The sequence below is a fragment of the Thermobia domestica genome, chromosome 14 (assembly GCF_964235325.1).
Source record: "Thermobia domestica chromosome 14, izTheDome1.hap1.1, whole genome shotgun sequence".
Lineage (NCBI taxonomy): Eukaryota > Metazoa > Arthropoda > Insecta > Zygentoma > Lepismatidae > Thermobia > Thermobia domestica.
The window spans coordinates 96,613,096-96,633,064 of record NC_137467.1 but is presented as its reverse complement, the minus strand read 5'-3'; positions in this window follow the sequence as shown (position 1 = coordinate 96,633,064).

Below are 19,969 nucleotides of genomic sequence, written 5' to 3'. Positions count from 1 at the left end.
AGTCATTTTAGTGACATACTGCTCATTAACACTGTGAGATAGATTGAGTAGATACTGAATTTTCAATCATCGGTCTAGAAGGCTGGTAATAACGACTGAAGTCGAAATACTGACCACTTATATAAGAAAACCTGTGGTCAGTCAGAGGGAGCTGTAACGTTATATTTGCGTTCGAAGCATCTCAACCCATTTTACTGGTGTAACATAAAAGACGCATCCGCGAACACACACATCTGCAAAATAAAGGAGGTCACGAGATTATGACGGTTCAACATTCTTTTGCGCTTCAAAATATACAAGATACAGCATGAATTTTCGCGATAACGAGAGTTCAGAAAGAAAGGTTTAAATTCCATTAAATATCTTTGCCTACATCCCAACACTTTTCGAGCAGATAACTAGCGAGTCCATAAGTAATGCATTTAATATCTGTTCATTTTCATATAGGACTTAAACATTAATTCTGTGACACAAGAAAACAAGTGTGACATATATTTCTAACATACACACGCAAACATCTAGATGACTACTAAAGATAGACATTAAGCGGAACTCTCTACCAAAAGATCGCATCTTCAGCTAAAACATCAAACATCATCTTGTTAAAAATAAGTCAACCACACATACTCTCTGAAATTTTACGCTAGTTAAAAATGTAAACAGACTACAGAGATAAAATGGACTCTTAGAAAGCGAGGCATTCTTAAGGTTGATTACTATAAAAAGAAATGTGTTTCTCGGCCTCTGTAACAGCCAATTTACAAGTTGGAATGCACTTGAAATGTAATGCAATATAAGTGTACGCAAGCTCCTAGTTTAATGAACTCCACACACTTGCTAATTTGTATCACACCATTGTATCGTAATACAAAGCAAATATCTCAGACGCCTTTAGGACTGAGTATCACGAATGACCTCACATACGAAGATCCAATTCATATCAATTTTCTCATGAGGCACATGTTCCGTTTTCCTCCCATATGTACTAACTTTGGATTTCTTAAATAGTAAACTGCTCATCGTGCACACAGGGTTACACATATATAAATTTAAGATACAGCATTGCGCTGGCACCCTGATGAATATCTTCTAGTAATCACCATAGTAACCTGTTATTGCAGGCAGGTCATTTGCTGTGAAATGAAGGGTTTCCATGCAGTACAACCTAAGCGAATTTATTAGTTTGTATGTATCTCACCACATCTCATTTACCTTCCATGGTACATTTTAAAGAGTATTTTCTACATTTCTCAGTGCTTTCTTTTTTTCGAATTTAAATGAATTAACTTAAAAGAATACCGAAAGTTTAGAAACTAAGCCACCTCAACGTTGTTCCCATGCTGTTAATATATAAACATATAAATTCACCTCTATAATGTTGGTCACCTATGTTAACTTTACTTGTTAGATGTGGGTTTCAGTATAGCAGTACACCGAAGAGAGAAAGTAACTTTTCCCAAAAAAAAAATACAGTAAGCGTTGGTACTCATTATTGCTATTTTAACTATTATCGGCAAGTGTTTCAATAGATTAGTGCTGCTAAAGATGGGTTGCCACGTGAAAAGAACTTGTAGCTGTCATTTAAAAAAAAAAAAAAAAAATCTTGAAACCCTACCATATTTCACCGTTAAAGGGTCATAAAACATTTTTGCCATCTTGCAAGGAGTCGAACAGTGTCCAACTTTCTGGGACGTCTTGCTTGCTACCTGCTATCGCCCTCCCGCTGACATAAAGGGAAAACCAGTTTCGCCGCTTCCGAAACAAGGGATTCTTTTGGACAGGGACGGGGAGTGCGCCAAAATACATGTTTTTAATGAGGAGGTTCACTGTTTGTCCACTAGAGTGCAGTGCTGCATGGGTGGTGATACCTTTCTTGCTTACAAGAAGCTGTAAAATCTAAACAGTAGATAGAAAGATTGGGTAGCAAGGTCTTTTTTATGACAGCTACAAGATTCATGTAAAGTGGAATCGTGGCTTAAGGCTTCCCATTCATATTCTTTACTGCAAGACCACTCCGTAGTTCAGTTCAGATGGATTCAGATGGCCTTTTGTTCTATCTTCGAATTCTACTTTCCCCTTGGGAAGCTTGCAGGAAATTTAGAATAAATGACGATTGGATATGTCATAAATTGTTAAAAGAAAGATGATAGAACAAGTCTTTCTATTTGCTTCGTGGTCAACAACATTTTCTCACATATATATATAATAGGTCGCTTTGGTGTTTCAGTGCTGAGAGCGGCGGATGAGAGAGTGTAAATGTTTTTGAGTGTTTCCTGGAATTAACATTTTACTTTATCTCATCAGAGGCGAAGAAGAGATAATAAAACAATGTGTTACAGCGTTTTGGAGCGAATTTGCACGTTGAAATTACATATAAAACACAGTGGACGAATTACAAACAAAGGTAGACACTTGTTTCATAGAATATTTTCACATTCCAGAAATAAATTTTACCACATATTATTCATAAAATACAAACTAATACATGCCACCTCTATAAGTTGGCCACTTTCTAGTAAAACTGACACAGACACACACAGCAAAACACATACAGGTATCACTGTATCTACTGCGTCCATATCAAAATGCAATTAGGCCTCCCTATATACTGCTGCTTTTGTTCTAATCCGATAAATGTTGCAACCGAAAATCGCTAATTTGAACCACTTTCTGTTTGAATAGAGGGTTAATGGATGAGATGGAACTTATTCTTGGGAAGCTGAACTAATTGCAAAAAAAAAAAAAAAAAAAAAAAAAAAAAAAAAAGTGCATCTCGATATATCTTAACGTTCTTGTTCCATGGAAATCAATATTGAGACCGGAAATAGTAGCAAATTTTAACCTATTCCGATATAATAGAAAGCAATGAGTTGTGATAAGTTTCTTCACACCAACCTGAACCGACTGTAGAAAATCCCTTGTCGCTATTTATTACCATTTTTGTTCTATATGGATAAATGTTCATACGAAAATGGTTAACGTGAACCATTTCCGGTTCGAATGAAGGATGACAGAGGAGATGGAGCCTATTCTTGGGAAGTTCAATTGATTGCAAGAAACCGCATCTTAATATCTCTTTCTGTTTTTGCTCTATAGAGATTAGTATTGAAACCAGAAGTAACAGAGAATTTGATTTACTTCCGGTTTTGGTAGAGTGTTGTAGATAGTCATTATATGTTACCTTGAGGCACTGAATGATTTAATAAAAACTTCGCACTTCCGTTCTGTAGTGGTAAATGTTGAATCCAGAAATGGCTAATTTGAACCACTTCCTGTTTAAATTGAGGGTTAAGGAAGAAAATGGCGCCTATTTCTGGGACGCTGAATCGATTGCAAAAAACTGTATCTCGATATCTTTTACCGTTTTTACTGTGTGGAAATCCGTATTGAAACCAGAAGTAATAGCCCTATTAGATTTGAACCAATTTCGGTTGTGGTAGAGTGTTGTACACCTTGTCTCAAAAAGGTTGAGCGCATTCTTTACTGGTGTTTTGAGGCAATAATTTTCTAAGTCCAGCTTCGGGTATCTTCGGGAAAAAGTAAGCCAGGTTCGAACCTCCAAGCCAGCCTTTGCAATCGGGAAAGAGTTTGCAGATGTGTTTTTCTTCTTTTAAATATAATAAGACTTGTTACCAAGTGTTTAAAAAAGCAACATTGATTGAAATACTTAATGATACAATATTTCGAAACCTTTTTTTTTTTTAATGTTAGCACAGGCTTGTTTGTCATTTAGCTCTCCATACGTAATGGAACATTTAAATACGTTAAGGAATCTTTCCATATGTAAAAGAATGCTCAAAGTTAAGAAATAGAACATAATTGTCGCCTGAGTACTAAAATAAAAGTCAAAGTAGAACAGAAACAGCGTTTGTAATGGATATGAATGTCATAATTACCTTGAGATCCGTTATACCTCGCTAGAAGATTGTGTTAGCTCATTGGTAAGCTGTCGGATTTGAAATCATAAGGTTGAGGGTTCGAATCCCGTCTAGGCTAATCTTTTTTTTAAAATTATATTTTCCGCAATGCATGAAAAATTATATAAAATAATTACATTAGAATACATAAGTTGTGTATATATAACATAATCATTGCAGAACATAGTAATTATTATGTTTAAAATATAACATCTGAGATAATTTTCACAGTAGGTCGGTATTATATATGAGGATGTAAATACAAGTTAAGAAACTCGTTCAATAGCAATAAATAAATCATGTAGTGTATTTATTTGCAGCTATTTGTCATATAGAGGGTAATCCTCAACATTCATAATACAGAATGTCATTTATGTTCTTGAAAAGTTATTCGATGCATAAACAGAAGGTATAAACAGGGAATCCAAAGTCGGAACGCTCGCAAAAAAAAATTCATGAACCCCAAAGGTCACGTGAGCAGACTGGAATTGTCCTTATGAAGCATGCCACAGCAGAAAGTCTTTACATAGATTTTCAATTCAATTCCTGATATATGCTTTTGCAATGTGGAGGTGGTGATGCCTTGAGTCGGCCTCAATCGCTCGCTCGCTCGCTCGCTCACTCTATTTATACAGAATATAAAAGTGGATTTATGTGTGTATTTCAACATAATTCTGATATATCTAGAGCAATTTTAACTATATTTCTTACAGTCTGGAAAAAGAGTACTGTCGGGATACATATCAAAAATGCTAGAAACGGGTCGATATTAGTATCGAATCTATAGTTTCGTGGTCGCTTAGGTGAATAGTTCTACTTTCAATTCAAGTCCAATTAAGCTTCCATTAGCACCCAGGGTGGTTACGTAGCGACATAAAGATATCGAAATCATTCGATATTAGAATCGAATCGTAAGTTTTCAGCGCCGCTAACAGTGCAGCATTTCCCATTAGTCCACATTTCACATTAGTCCCATTGCCTAGAGGGCAACATATTTGCAGAGTGCAAAGTTTAAAACTTGAATAATATTTTAATTTTTTCCGTATGAAAAAGTTATAAATCAAGAGCAAATATACTATTTCACGAACAATCCTCTTTTACTATTCTAATATGTTTAATAATAGCGTAAGAAATCTAATAGTAATTCAGAACATGTTTCACAGTTGTTATTTTTTGTTACATAGTTGTAGCTGTAGCATGTAGTGAGTGGAATTTAACTGTAATAAATTCACTAATTAACCATATTCGAATTAAGTTTTATTTTTAAGTTCGGGATGAAGGGGTGGAGAAATATGTAGTTATTGGGGGCACCGAGCTTTTCTACATTTTACTTTCAAGATCTCCATTTTTCTTTTGTCATTTGTTCCTAATAAAAAAAAGTTCAGTCACTTTTGGATTGTCATAGGATAGTAGGAGTTGGATTTTGGGATGCAGCCTGTGAGATTCTAGAGGAGCTAACTGCTTGAAAAAATATTTTTGAATCATCTGTAACATATGAAATAAGGATATGTATCATAAAAAATTGAAAGTAACTATGTCTGCGTAATCATCACGGTCAAATTGCAAAGTCAAATGAATTGACGTTTGGTATATAATCAGGCTCCATTCCCAACTGGGAAGTTACCATACGCGTGTCACTTTCATTATAATACATATCCTTAGGGGGAGTAGAAGTCCGAATTTTTGCGAAAAATTTAGTATCTTACAAGCCGTTCAACTGAGAGCTGAAATTCAACATATAACTCTTTATTAAAAATAAAGAAAATATGTCCTGGCATTTTTTTAAATTATCTTTTATGGGCGGGGGGACGGGGGTGCATTTTCTATATATTGGAAATTGGTAGTGGGTTGATTTGTAAAAATAATCGAAAACGATTGATATTAGTTGAGAAACAAATTGAGTAATGCATACTAAAGTTCTTTTTGAATTTTATACCCACTGCTTTCTATTTATAATTGCTGAAGCTGGTGTTTAATGTATGGAGCGTTCCGAGCATAAGGCAATCAAGCCATAAAGTTAGAGAAAAATGGCCATAAAATTTGTATTCTAAACTTAATTACATGGGCATTTTCAATTAGTACGGCATGCTTAATTATATAGAAAATTAGTTTCTCTCTCTCTTTCTCTCTTTTTTTTTTTTTTTTTTTTTTTACGTTGGTTTACTTTTCCTTGATTTGAAACTTTCAAATTTCACCCTATTTTCTACTGAAATGTGTCTGTAAGGCAACAAAGAAATAATTATATATGATAAATTTAAATCATTTTAATTTGGAAGATGAGAAACACTTTGCCATTATATATCGTAAAGGTCAGACCCACCAGTATTGTAACAGAGAGGTGCTTGAGCCATTGACGGTAGAAATTCAAACTCCGATAAGTGATAATTTCACAGTCTTGTTTTATTACAAGTGTAACCTCTTTAGTCAATGGAGAGGAGGACGTGGGCCATCAGTCAGAGTTGATGTCGATGGGTTTTGGTGGGTCGGAGTTGGTCGCAATGGTTCAGAGTGGTTCATAGTTGGTGGTGGGTCAGAGTGGATCACGATGGTTGATGGGTCAGAGTGGGCCAATGGGGCATTTGGGTGGTGGGTGATAGTGGGTCTTGGTGGGTCGTGGATCAAATTTTCATTGACCCACACCATCTCTGGTTAAAATTGTACTAAAGATAAGAGGCACCGAAGATGCATGTCGGCTATTATGCTCAAATTTTGCTCATGGATAGTACTCCACCAGGAAGCAATAAATCTGAAACGGTTCACGGTATCACCTTCTAGAACTCGAGATGTAGGGGTTTGTGTGATTGGCTAAATTAAGACGTCAATGATTTATCCTTCAACAACCAAGCCTTTTATGATCGTTTCCGTGGGGAAGTCAGGAGAACACGTGCCTAGTAATCGTAATATTGATAGTTTGCGTCCACCCCGGGTATTTGTTTTGTGTTTTTTTGATTCACCTAAATATAAACAAATCACACATATAGGCATTTTGACATATTTTGGGAGAGTAATTTTGTGGTTCGTTGGCGTTTCATCGCGTCTCTGCTGCTGGTGGTAAAGTTTTCAAAATGGAACTTGGGCCACCACGGATCGTCGCTGCGGGGCCACCAATTTCTGGCGAGAGGTCAATAGTTGACCATCTGTAGTCCACCGACGCTTACAGCTTAGAGTAATGAACGATGTCTTTGCCTTGTAGAGTTCATGACTACCGACGTCGGCAGTCAACTAGCTTTTAGTATTCCTTTACTAACCATCTATTGTTCATGTTTGTACACGGTGTTGTCATAATAATAATAATAATAATAATAATAATAATAATAATAATAATAATAATAATAATAATAATAATAATAATTATTATTATTATTATTATTATTATTATTATTATTATTATTATTATTATTATTATTATTATTTGTAGTAACAGTAGTATAATTGATGATAGAATAAATATTGTCTATGTATTGTCTAGGTAGGACTACACACAGGATTTGGCTCGTTTTGGTTCGACTTGACTCTAATCCGAGTCGAGTTGGAAGATATTTTTCGCGCCGAGTCCAAGAGTAGACCTCAAAGATGTCTGTTTCGAGTCGAGTCGAGTTTCAAAGAAAAGTCGTTCGTGCCCATCCCTACTAATGAGAGCTTAATCGGAGTTAAGCGAAATTGAAAGTCTCACTATTTATCTAAGCGACCCCGAAAACTATGAATCTAATATCGATCATTTTCTAGCAATCTTTTATATGTATCCCCCTCCCATTCACCATAGGTAACCCGACAGCAATCTTTTTGAAACTATAAGAAATGTGGTTAAAATTACTCTAGACCAGTGGTTCTCAATCTAATTCCTATCACGATCCCCTTTTATCACACGCTCTTGCCAGCGACCCTTTTATAATTTGTTTTATAATAAGCTTGTGTGAGATTTTTAACATACCTATTTCTATAATAGTAGAATCCATTTTTTTGTTTATAGTGAACAGTGCCATGGAAAATCAGTGCCCGGGGCGAGAGTATAGTACGATGTCACCGTATATATGAGTGACGTCGACAGACTAGCTACGAAGCACCACCATGGTTGGCACGAAGCTCAATAACATTTTCAAAATAAGCCCTACCTTTCCTTAATTTTGAGCACATTTTATTACGTTTTTCCTTCTATTTTACACATGAGCACATGTACTTTCCTAACATGAGTAACACACTTCCTCCGAAATGTGTGGCCCCTTTTTTCGGCGCCCCGCACTGACAGTGGATACAGTAACTGTAATATCTATATTCCCAATGACGAAGGTGCTGGTTCAAGATGGATGTTAAACTCCTTCATTGAAGAGGCCATTAACGTATCCGATCTAAGCCCACAACTTCTTGACCAAATAATAGAATGATCATGCTACAAGTCTTTGCAACTGGTTTTTTGTAACGAAGACTTGGACAAGTTCTGCCTGATGAGGAGAGAAGAATATCCTGGTCTGGGGATTGCTGCTTTAAAAGTAATAATTCCATTTGCTATATCGTACTTGTGCGAAAGTGTGTTTTTTTATGGTAAACATTAAAACAAAGATAAGAAATCGCTTATCAGTTGAAAATGGTTTGATAATGTTCGTCATGAAGATTGAACCGGACATTGCTGCACTAGTGAAATTACACCATGCTTAGGTATCTCATTAGGTTTTAATTTTAATTGTATTTCAATGTGCAGGTTTTGTTGCATGTGTATTTTTCTAGTATTTCTATATACAGTTCTCATTAGTTTTATATCATACCTCTTTGATTTAAATTCATTTTTAAACAACTCTACTAACTAACTAACTCTATGGCGTATGGAACCCGGAGGTTCAATGCCGCGTTCACAAAAGCTCTACACTGACTTCTATCCTTAGCCAATTGGATCCAGTTTCTACTTTGTATTCTTATCTCAGCGAGATCCATCTTAATATTGTCCTCCCATCTGCGCCTAGGTCTTCCTAATGGTCGTTTTCCGATTGGTCTTCCAGTCAAGATTTTGAAAGCGTTTCTACTTTCTTCCATTCTAGCTACATGACCTGCCCACCTAAGCCTTCTAGACTTGGCGACCCTAACAATGTTGGGTAAACCGTATAAATTATGTAGTTCCTCGTTATGAAGTTTCCGCCATTCCCCATTCCCGTTCCTCTTGGGTCCGAATATTCGTCTAAGGATCTTGTTCTCAAATACTTTCAGTCTATGTTCTTCCCTCAGAGTAAGCGACCATGTTTCGCAACCATACAGAACAACAGGCATGATTATCGTTTTGTATATTTTAAGCTTCAAATTTCTCGACAGAATTCGCGACGACAAGAGACTTTGAACCGAATAGTAACACGAATTCTACACCCTTTGAAAATGTTCAGTAGACTTATTTTTTATTGTTCTTTACAGTGTGTATAAAAAATAAAAGTATGCTTATCAGAACAAAATTAAAAATAATATTTAAAAATAATTTCTGGTATTAGATTCTAACTATATTTATCTCTTCCGCCTATCTTCGCGATCCCCTAGGGGCCGCGACTCCCAGGTTGAGAAACCCTGCTCTAGGCATGCATGAGTTATGTTGGAACATACATACATACACTTTTATGTGTATAAATGCAGATAAGAGAGAGTTGAGAGATAGCGATTAAGGAATTGCCGCTCTAAATCTCTTCACTTTACTTTTGCGATTCGCGAATTTCTTGCGTGACAGTTTGGGGCTAGCTAGTTTTTTGTCTTGGACCACGATCCGATTTTCGATATGCTCTACCTAAATGCTGTAATGCGAATATTGAGAAGTTATCTGCGATGAAAGTAGCTGCAAATAAATACATTACATAACTTATTTATTGCTATTACACGATTTTTTTAAATTTGTATTCAATATTCACACATAACACACCGACGTTCTGTCAATACCTCAGATGTTATATTTTAAAGATAAGAATTACTTATGTCGTGAAATGATATGAATATATATATTCAACTGATATATACAACTGATGAATTGTAATGTAACTATTTTACATAATTTCCATGCATTGAGGAAAGTAAAATATCATAAAAGAATTTCACCTGAACGGGTATCGAACTCACGATTTAAGCGCTCGGTGGTGTACCACTGAGCTAATATGACCGCTTTTCGGAAGCTGCTTCTGAAATATAACTGAGCTCATACGTAAATGCTTTTTTCCGTATGGAAATCACAATGACGAAACGAGAGTGTGAATACATAGTCTCGAAATATTGTATCATTAAGTATTTCAATGTTACTTTTTTCTACACTTAATACCATTTGAACATGTCTTATTATATTTAACAGAAGGAAAAACATATCTGTACATCGTTTCCCGATTACTAAGGTTGGCTTTGGAGGTTCGAACCAGCAGCTTTAGTTTACTGTTTTCCGAAGATACCCGAAGTTGGACTTCGAAAGTGTTTGTCTCAAAACAGCTATCATCATATCGCTCAATCTGTTTGGTATATGGTATATGTTTTTATACGTGTAAAGTCAGTATAACAATTCATTCTTTAAACAGCTTTTCGTATGTATTAATATTCCTTTATAAAAACTGTTTTTAATATTATTATTACGGCGCACCATTTTCAGATTTCTTTCGCGAGTCGTTGACCAAGTCGTTCCCCACCAGCGTTGCCAGACTCACAGCTCGAAATTATTCCAAAACCTGATCGAACTTATGCTAGATTCGGTCAAATTATGCTAGATCCTCATAATTACTAATTCAGGAGTTTAAAAAAACGAAGTTGAGATACGATAACGTAACTTAAAATACACAGAGAGCAAGAATGCATGGATAGAACTCAATACTTCACGCACCAAAATTTTAACTCAACTAAATTAATGCAGTCGTTGCCAGATTCAATGGCGTATATGTCGTATAAATGAATGCAAAGTTTTTGTTTACATATTTTGAAAGAAAATTACTTCGCAGCATAAGCGGAGTTGGGAATCGTCTGTTGGGGGGGGGGGAAGATTTTTGGTCGGTCTCGGAGCTGTCATTTCAGGAATAAATATGATCATGAAGTCAGAAATAAAGATGGTGAAGTTGTCAAAAAGTTGGGGGGGAGAATGGCCCCCATAGCTCCGCTCATGCGTCGGAGTTAAAGGATTAGAAAACCCTGGGTGGAGCCACAAAAAAGCCCAAAGACGTTTCGAACTTACTTCGAAAAATAAGACTGCCTGTATGGTTTACCGACTGTATGAATGAATGGAAGATGATACATTTCTGCCGTTCTTTTTCTTCCCACGACCAACTTCTTTCTCATCTCCAGGTTTTACGGCTTTTTGATAAACTTGCTGAAATTGTGCTAGATTTGGGCAGGATGCTAAAAGCAAGATGCTAGATGCTAGAGACATGCAAATTATGCTAGATCTAGCATCATTATGCTAGATCTGGCAACGCTGTTCCCCACAATAGGCGTGTCGTGCAAGTAACCAATCACACGTCAGGTACTAGCTTTTACCTATTGCTTCCTTCTCACAGCTCAGAACATTGGTAACTATGGATAGACGTACAGCAGTAATTACTTTATGGGAGTTGGAAGGTTATTCTGCAACTGCAGCTAGCAGGCGAGTAGGTGTCCCGGCCTCTACAGGAAGGCGATGGATTCGGAAATATGGTGCTACAGGTCAGACTGATAATTTACGATCTCCTGGTCGTCCGCATGTGTCAACCGAAGCCCAAGATGCGAGATTAGTAAACGAAGCCCGGTTAGACCCACTAAGGACGTCTAGACAGCTAAGGGAAGTTTCTCTCTTTCCTGGTAGTAAGCATACAGCTCTGCGAAGGCTTCGTCATGCTGGGTTACGTGGCCGTGTTGCTGCCGTGAAGGAAAAACTCTCAGGCGACCACAAAATTTACCGTCTCGCGTTTGCACAGGCGAATGTGGGTCTCAATTGGGAAAACGTAGTTTTCTCAGATGAATCCATATTCACAACATCAAAGGAGGGACGCCGTTTTGTGTATCGTCCGAGAGGCACCCGATATGACCATGGATATGTGGCTGCTTGCAATCGCAGTGGCCATGTATCTATTTTATGTTGGGGTTGGATTTCCAGTCGCGGAGCAGGACAGCTTCATAGAATTGAAGGACATCTGGACAATGCTCAGTACTTAGACATTATCAGTAATATCATGGTGCTATCTGTACGAGTATTTCAGCCTGATGGTGTAATTCAGTTCCAGCAATACCAGTCGCCAATACATACTTCCCGTGATTCAGGAATGGTTCGCAGGGCATCCTGAGATTGATTTAATCGACTGGCCGCTCGTGGAGCAGACCTCAATCTCATGGAAAATATGTGGGCAGAAGTGAAGCGTACTCTAAGGGAAAGTTGGCCTGAGGCAGATCCACCAAGAACTCAGGATGACCTGTGGCATCTTGTTTCCGAAGCATGGCTGGAGGTAGGGGAAGGAGATAGATTTGTCACCCATGTAATAGATTCCATGCCCAGAAGAATGGAGCGTGTAATAAATTCAGAAGGGTCTTGGACACAATATTAATGTCCCAGCCTTAACTCCCGAAAACAGCCCTTTTCAGGGCTACCTAAACGCTTCTGAAAATATTTCTAGAAGTAAACCACTCCTTGTATCCGATTTCTGTGCAATCCTACCAACAAAAGAATGATAATTAGCTGTAGGCTTTGAACTCAAGACCTCTTTATTGGCAAGTCCGTACTCTACCAGTGAGCTAACATGAACACGCAAACCCAATCTGAAGAAACACGATTTTCAATTTCTGGTATTCGATGACAATGATCCTCATATACTTGGCAAATGTTGTATTCAACTTGGGATATTCCGCAACACACATTCACACACACATAAACAAAGCGAAAGAGAGAGAGAGAGAGAGAGATGAATATACAAAAGCATATTCAACGTATACGAATGAGACTCTAAGTAACGACATTCCGTTTAAAGAGAATTTGTGTTTCTTCCCGTGACGTTAAGGGGATCGGGAAAAGTTATGTATCTTGAAGCAGGATACGACTTTGGATACTCTGTTTATACACTTTCTATATCCGTAGGAATATATTGTATTTCACGAATGTAAATGACATGCTGTAATGAGAATATTGAGAAGTTACATCTGTATGACAAATAGATGCAAATAAATACACTACATAACTTATTTATTGCTATTAAATGATTTTCCTAACTTGTATTTACATCCTCATATATAATACCGACCTACTGTGAAAATTATCTCAGATGTTATATTTTAAACATAATAATTACTATGTTCTGCAATGATTATGTTATATATACACAACTTATGTATTCTAATGTAATTATTTTATATAATTTTTCATGCATTGCGGAAAATATAATTTAAAAAAAAGGATTAGCCTAGACGGGATTCGAACCCTCAACCTTATGATTTGAAATCCGACAGCTTACCAATGAGCTAACACAACCTTCTAGCGAGGTATAACGGATCTCAAGATAATTATGACATTCATATCCATTACAAACGCTGTTTCTGTTCTACTTTGACTTTTATTTTAGTACTCAGGCGATAATTATGTTCTATTTCTTAACTTTGAGCATTCTTTTACATATGGAAAGATTCCTTAACGTATTTAAATGTTCCATTACGTATGGAGAGCTAAATGACAAACAAGCATGTGCTAACATTAAAAAAAAAAAAGGTTTCGAAATATTGTATCATTAAGTATTTCAATCAATGTTGCTTTTTTAAACACTTGGTAACAAGTCTTATTATATTTAAAAGAAGAAAAACACATCTGCAAACTTTTTCCCGATTGCAAAGGCTGGCTTGGAGGTTTGAACCTGGCTTACTTTTTCCCGAAGATACCCGAAGCTGGACTTAGAAAATTTTTGCCTCAAAATACCAATAAAGAATGCGCTCAACCTTTTTGAGACAAGGTGTACATAGTCATGATATGTTGTCTTAAGACACTCAATCGTTTACAAAAAACACATTTCGATATCTCTTACCGGTTTTACTCTGACACCGGTCGACAGATGGTCGGTCGAAGCCGTTCTATAAGACTTCCGACATCTATGCATAACACAGTTTGGAAGTCTATTATTAAATGGACTGCTTTCTAAATTTCCCTCATTAATTGAATTATCAAACAAACAAAAAGTGAAGAATATTGAATATCCTTAACTTCCTAAGAATGCAATGTCTTCTCAAGCAGTTTATCAACAAATTTATGTCTCTCTTCTATTTCCCCAACTATGCCTAAATATTTCCTCCACCTAATTTTCACTATGCGTTTCCAAGACCTCTAATACCACATGTAAGCGTGTACTTCATTCTTTATATCTCCTTCCGAAATATCATCTTCTCTAAACACACCCTACTTCACCATTTCCTCTTTATTTATTATTTTTTTTTAAAACGAAGTTGGTGAGAGCAATTCCGCTTCTATTAGATTCTTCCTGCAATTCGAGTTCTCTCTGTTATTTCTTCTTTATCTCCGTCATTCATCGATCACCATACAAGTTTCTAGTTTCTTGAATGAAGTTAGTCTAAATTTCTTGAACAGTGACAAAATTACCATATACAGGATGGGACGTTCAGAGCTTCAGAGAATCAAGTAAAATTACCAGAGTTGTGAGAAAAGAGTTAACGCTTGTATGGTACGCTTAGGAGGCCCCTTAAGCTTAAGAGGCCATAGTACGCTTAAGAAATTAAAATACCGCTAATTTTACAATAATTATTTGATATATTCAAACAGATAAAAGATAATCGAAAATTGGAACAAGACCTCAAAAGAAAATAATATTTTATGTATCATACCGCTATTACGACTTACTTATCTGCTTTCGATTTCCAGCAATTTAGAAAAATCAGCATTTATTTTCACGTTTCTAAATAACTGCAAATGGAAAGTTACTACGTGACTCGTGATAACGGTACCTCATGCAAAATAACCTTGTCTAGGGATGTCTTGTTCCACTTTTCGAATATCTTTTATCTATTTGAAGATATCACATAATTGCTGTAAAATTAGCGATATTTTAATTTCGCATTGATGGGGCCTACTCTTAAGTACGTATTTAGTAAAGTAGCTTTTTTTTTTTTTTTTTTTTAAACATTATAATAGTTATTTGCAATACCTGGACATGAATCGTTTAACCTTTGAAAGAAGTTTCAGATAGAGATCTTAAAGATGTCTACCAATACCTATGTCCAAAACGAATCAATTAACTCGACGGACTAATATATTAGAAAGTGATATACTAAAGACGTTCTGAGGACGTATACTTTGGTATGTGTATTTCTATTAAAGATAGTGCAATACGTACTACATTCCAGTATATGGGATAGACTGAAGGTCAACGTTCTTCAATAATGCTCCTTTAGATCTAGGTAATAGGAACCTCTAGGTGACCTAACACTGCAAATTGTGAAGATTGTTCCAAAAGCCTTAGAAGTACAGTCATTAATAAAAGAAAAATGGAAAATGAAATGAATATGTTAATCATAAGGAATTTCGCTCGTTTGCTGAAATATTATATTCTTTTTTTTTCTTTTTTGTAAGATGTCTAAATAAATAAATAAAAATGGAATAGCTTTTATCTTTTCTAAAGTGTCTTCCAGTAAGATAGTGTTTCATAATTTATAATAAGAGACACAATTATCTACAATCCCCTTGTGAAAAGCAACATAAAACTTCCCATACTACTTTTTCTATAAACTTCCCTAAAATAAAGTCCCCCCAACACATAAATCCACATGTATATTTTATGTTAGTTATCTCGTTCAAAAATTAAAATTGGACTCTATAAATGGCGTACAAGGGGATTTCGGAAATGTATGTTTTGTGCTTGTTGCAATCATAATTTTCTCCTTCAATTAGTTTTAAAATTCAACTTGATAGAAGAAGGGAAGAAAAGTTCTTGTTATTTTAGTTCCTGTACGGCTTCCTTTTTAAGAAATTTATTCTTCAAAGCGGATTTATTCCCGAGGGTAAGTAGTTCGATGCACCTGATGCCTCGCGGCCACCCTCAACAGATTACCTAAACAGAACCTCCCCTCTCCTCGACAGCCAAGTTTGCGCCACGGCTGTGCTTCAACCTGACAGCTAACCAACCAATATTGATTCCCCAACTTCTAAACTTTCCTCCCTTCGCATCCACCAACAACAAACACAACAGTCTTCTTAACAAATTCTACCACCTATCTGCTCGACGCTGCAGAAACTCAAACTAACCAGGAGCATTCTTCTAAGCTGCACTCTATCCCAGGAGCCAGGACAGGGTGTTACTTCCGTTAAGTGATCGTCACCCACATGAGCACTAATTATCACACATACGCCAAGAATTAATAGTGACGGTACGGCGTACAAAGCAAATGAGTGCCCATAGCAGGAAGGCAAAAGATATACAAAAAACTACGGCTAATGACGGCTTCATCAAAGGAAGCTCATGATGATATAAACAGCACTAACTTTCTTTCTATGTGGTATCGTCAGACTAATATAGCACTATTTACATGCAGCATTATTAAATCAGTGCAGCATTATTAAAAGAGGGTAATTCTGGCTTCACGCGAAAGCATCTACCCAAAAAAGAATATGGAATTCTGACTTTCTAGTAAAATTGTCTTTCTATGCGGTATCATCAGCAATAGTTCAGCACTATTTTCTGGCGGATATATGATAATTGCTTAATTGGTATCATAAAGATGGTGTTCATACGGGTGGCGCTGTCTTCACGAAGCTGAAGATATGTCTGCTGCTACTTTGGTTCTCTCTGATTGAGTAACATACATTAATACAATTAACTTCTATACTTCAAGCAAATATTGCTCGCTTCCATGAGCGGAAAAGAGTTTCATCCCTTGCACAATCGATTATTGTTCACTTTATGATTACTGTCACCTGTGCTGGGAACAAACCAAAGTTGAGCGACCACTACTGAACAACAACGACCCCGTTTATTATAGTGATTACAAAGGCAATAGGGAGAGGGATTATAATATAGATTACGAAGATATAGTACTGAGAAGATTTTAAAAGATAGAGTTTAATTTGATGAATAATCGAATTACCACTTGTAGTGCAATGCTATAGGGGAGCGGGGCGACGGTCCCGGGCGCCGAAGTAAGGGGGCGCAAAATTAGGGATGAAAAGAAAAGACGGAAAGAAAAAAAGAGACTGGAAAAATTATGTGCATATATAAAATGCAAAGAAAAGAGTAGTAAGTGTTTAAAATCAACGAAAAGCAGGGGCTATTTTGAAAGTTCTCTTATGCTTCGCGGCTGGTCTGTCGACCTCACTCATACGTACGGGGGTGCTATCGTATACTCTCGGCCCGGGCGCAGACTTTCCATGGCACGGCATTCCACTTGTGAGATTATAGTCGATTATATGCAAAATAAAGGGGGCACGATGGTTTAGTAGCAGGTGATGTGAAGAGTCTCTACTTCGATCCAAGGCAATGCTGATCTTGAGGTGAGCAACATCGTGTTAGTAGGTTCTTCCGTTTTCTCTTACATTCTCATTTCACCAATTCTTTTATAATCATTACGGCTCGGATTTATATGACATGCCACATTTTTAGTTTTGCATGTCTAGTTAAATATAAACATACTTCTGACTCCGGTGAATAAAAAATATGTTATTTATTGGTCGCATAAATGCATATTTGAACCTAGTTTACCTTTAGATCATACTTGACTCGAACCGCTATAAAATCATATTGTTGGTCATATTTTTGGGGAGATATTACCTATTCCTCGGCTGCCAGTGGCAATGGGGTTATTTAGAACTTCTTTTCTTTAAAAAGTACAACCTTGTGCAACGAAATTTGGACTGCTGTACAGTGAGAGGGAGTCCTTGCATACCTCTGTCCCTCTCTTTCTCTTCCCCTGCAAATACATCTTAAGTCTATATTCTTTTGCTGGATATTGGTGGAAAATATTCGCATCCATATCCGGAGGAGACTGAAATACACACGAGATGAAAGCAGTACTGAGAAAATACTGAGGACCCACATTGAGGTAGATTAGGGATGTGATCTCGGATTTCCTTTCGAAGCCACCTCCTGGAATCATTGCTACTACTTGTGATAAGGACAGTCTTTTTATTTTATTTTATTTTAGTAGTAGCGTCATTTTAGTATTTGCTTTGTGGCAGATGGGACGACTCACTGAAATAAGTAAAATTTCATATTTTTCATTATTGCTCCTCCAGCCCTCCTTTGTTTATAGGTTTTATTTTCAAACAAATAGCAGTTTCTTTTCCAAACTGGTGCCAAATCTAAAAGCTTGAACTTAATCTCTGAAAACTCGATCAATATTGTCCTATCTTTCTAGAAGAGGAAAGTACATCAAAATTGATCTACGTAAATCCATACGTGATCAACTAGTTTTTCCTAGTGTAACAGCTAAGTATCCACGAAGTACTTTGGACAGACACATTCTCTTAAAAAAGTACATCCAACTAATTAAACCAAAATTCATTAGAACCATATTAAAACTCAACAAAATTTCCAGCTCTGAAATCATTGACAGAAAAAAGGGCAAAGAATCTTTCCTAGTAAGATAGTGAAATCGGCCCTTGATCCAAATTGGGTCGCTATTGACCCAAAAGGTTACCCTTGACCTAAAACTACCTCAACAAAAATTTTGACTCCCTACCCCATCCTCTTACCGAATTATGTATCATACATGCTCAAAATTGAATATTTTTAAATTTTGGTGGGGGTAGTCCAAAAGTTTCGAAAGTTTCACAAATTGTAGATACTATCTAGATGTAGGCCTAAATGTTCATTTTCTTCAAAACCATCGATGTGTATTTTCTTTATTTTTTTGTGTTGAATTTTTTTTAAAAAAATAAAGAAAAAAAAATTTTTAAGGGGGAGACACGTCGCTGGTTTTTTTGGTTAAAAAATTTGTTATACCCTTAGGTACAACATATATTTTTTTCGGGGCCTGAAAGTGATGGCAACATTGTCAAAAAGGAATAAAACTGAAAACAAACGTGTTTATCGCACAGTTTTCCCACCATTTTAGGGCTCTCAAGGTGAGGGCCCCTTCGAACAATCCTTTGCCAAAGTTCACAATTTTCATTTCTCTTGCGTCCTTTCCGCTTCTGTCGTTCTTCGGCTGCTTCAATCGGAATAGAAACACCAAATATATCTCCGTAACAAAGTTATACAGCTCGCGGTAAAGAGCGCTACCGATAGAGCGCGCCACTGTGTGTGGCCAGTGAAGCAAGCACTGATGGATACGAGGAGAAAAAAAAATGAAATTTTGAGTTTTACGTCCCACGGTTATGCCGGTTAGGCTAAAGGAGACGGTGATAATGAGTAATGAATGCAATGGCGGAATGAAGAAAGTGGGAGGAAACGGGAGAACCCCGAGAAAACCCACGCACATGGTGTTTGTCCACCACAAAGTTCACTTGGCGGGAGCAGGGTTTGAACCCGAGACCCCTAGCACCAGAGATGAACGCTCTACCATTGAGCCACCGCGGCCCCTGGATACGAGGAGCCGACGCGAGGTGTGTGTAACTTCGTTGTGCAAGAGTCGGTTGCACTGAAAGCACTGTTACGGAGATATATTTGGTGTTTCTATTCCGAAATGGACACAATCGAAGCAGCCGAAGAACGACAGAAGCGGAAGGGACGCAAGAGAAAGGACAACTGTGAACTCTGGCAAAGGATTGTTTGAAGGGCCCCTCAGTGAGAAAACTGTGGGAAAAACACATTTGTTTTCAGTGTTATTTCTTTCTGACAATGTTGCCGTCACTTTGAGGCCCCGAAAAAAAAATATATGTTGTACCTAAGGATGTAACAAATTTTTTAACCAAAAAAATCAGCAACGTGTCCCTCCCAAATTTTTTCTACATTTTTTGAAATTTTCAACACGGAAAAAATAAAGAAAATACATCGATGGTTTTGAAAATTGCACATTTACATCTAGATAGTATCTACAATCTGTGAAACTTGCGAAATTTTTCGACCTCCTCACCAAATTAAAAATATTCAATTTTGAGCATACAGTATATGATAGACCTACGATAATTTGGTAAGGGGAGGAGGTAGGGGGTCAAAAAATTT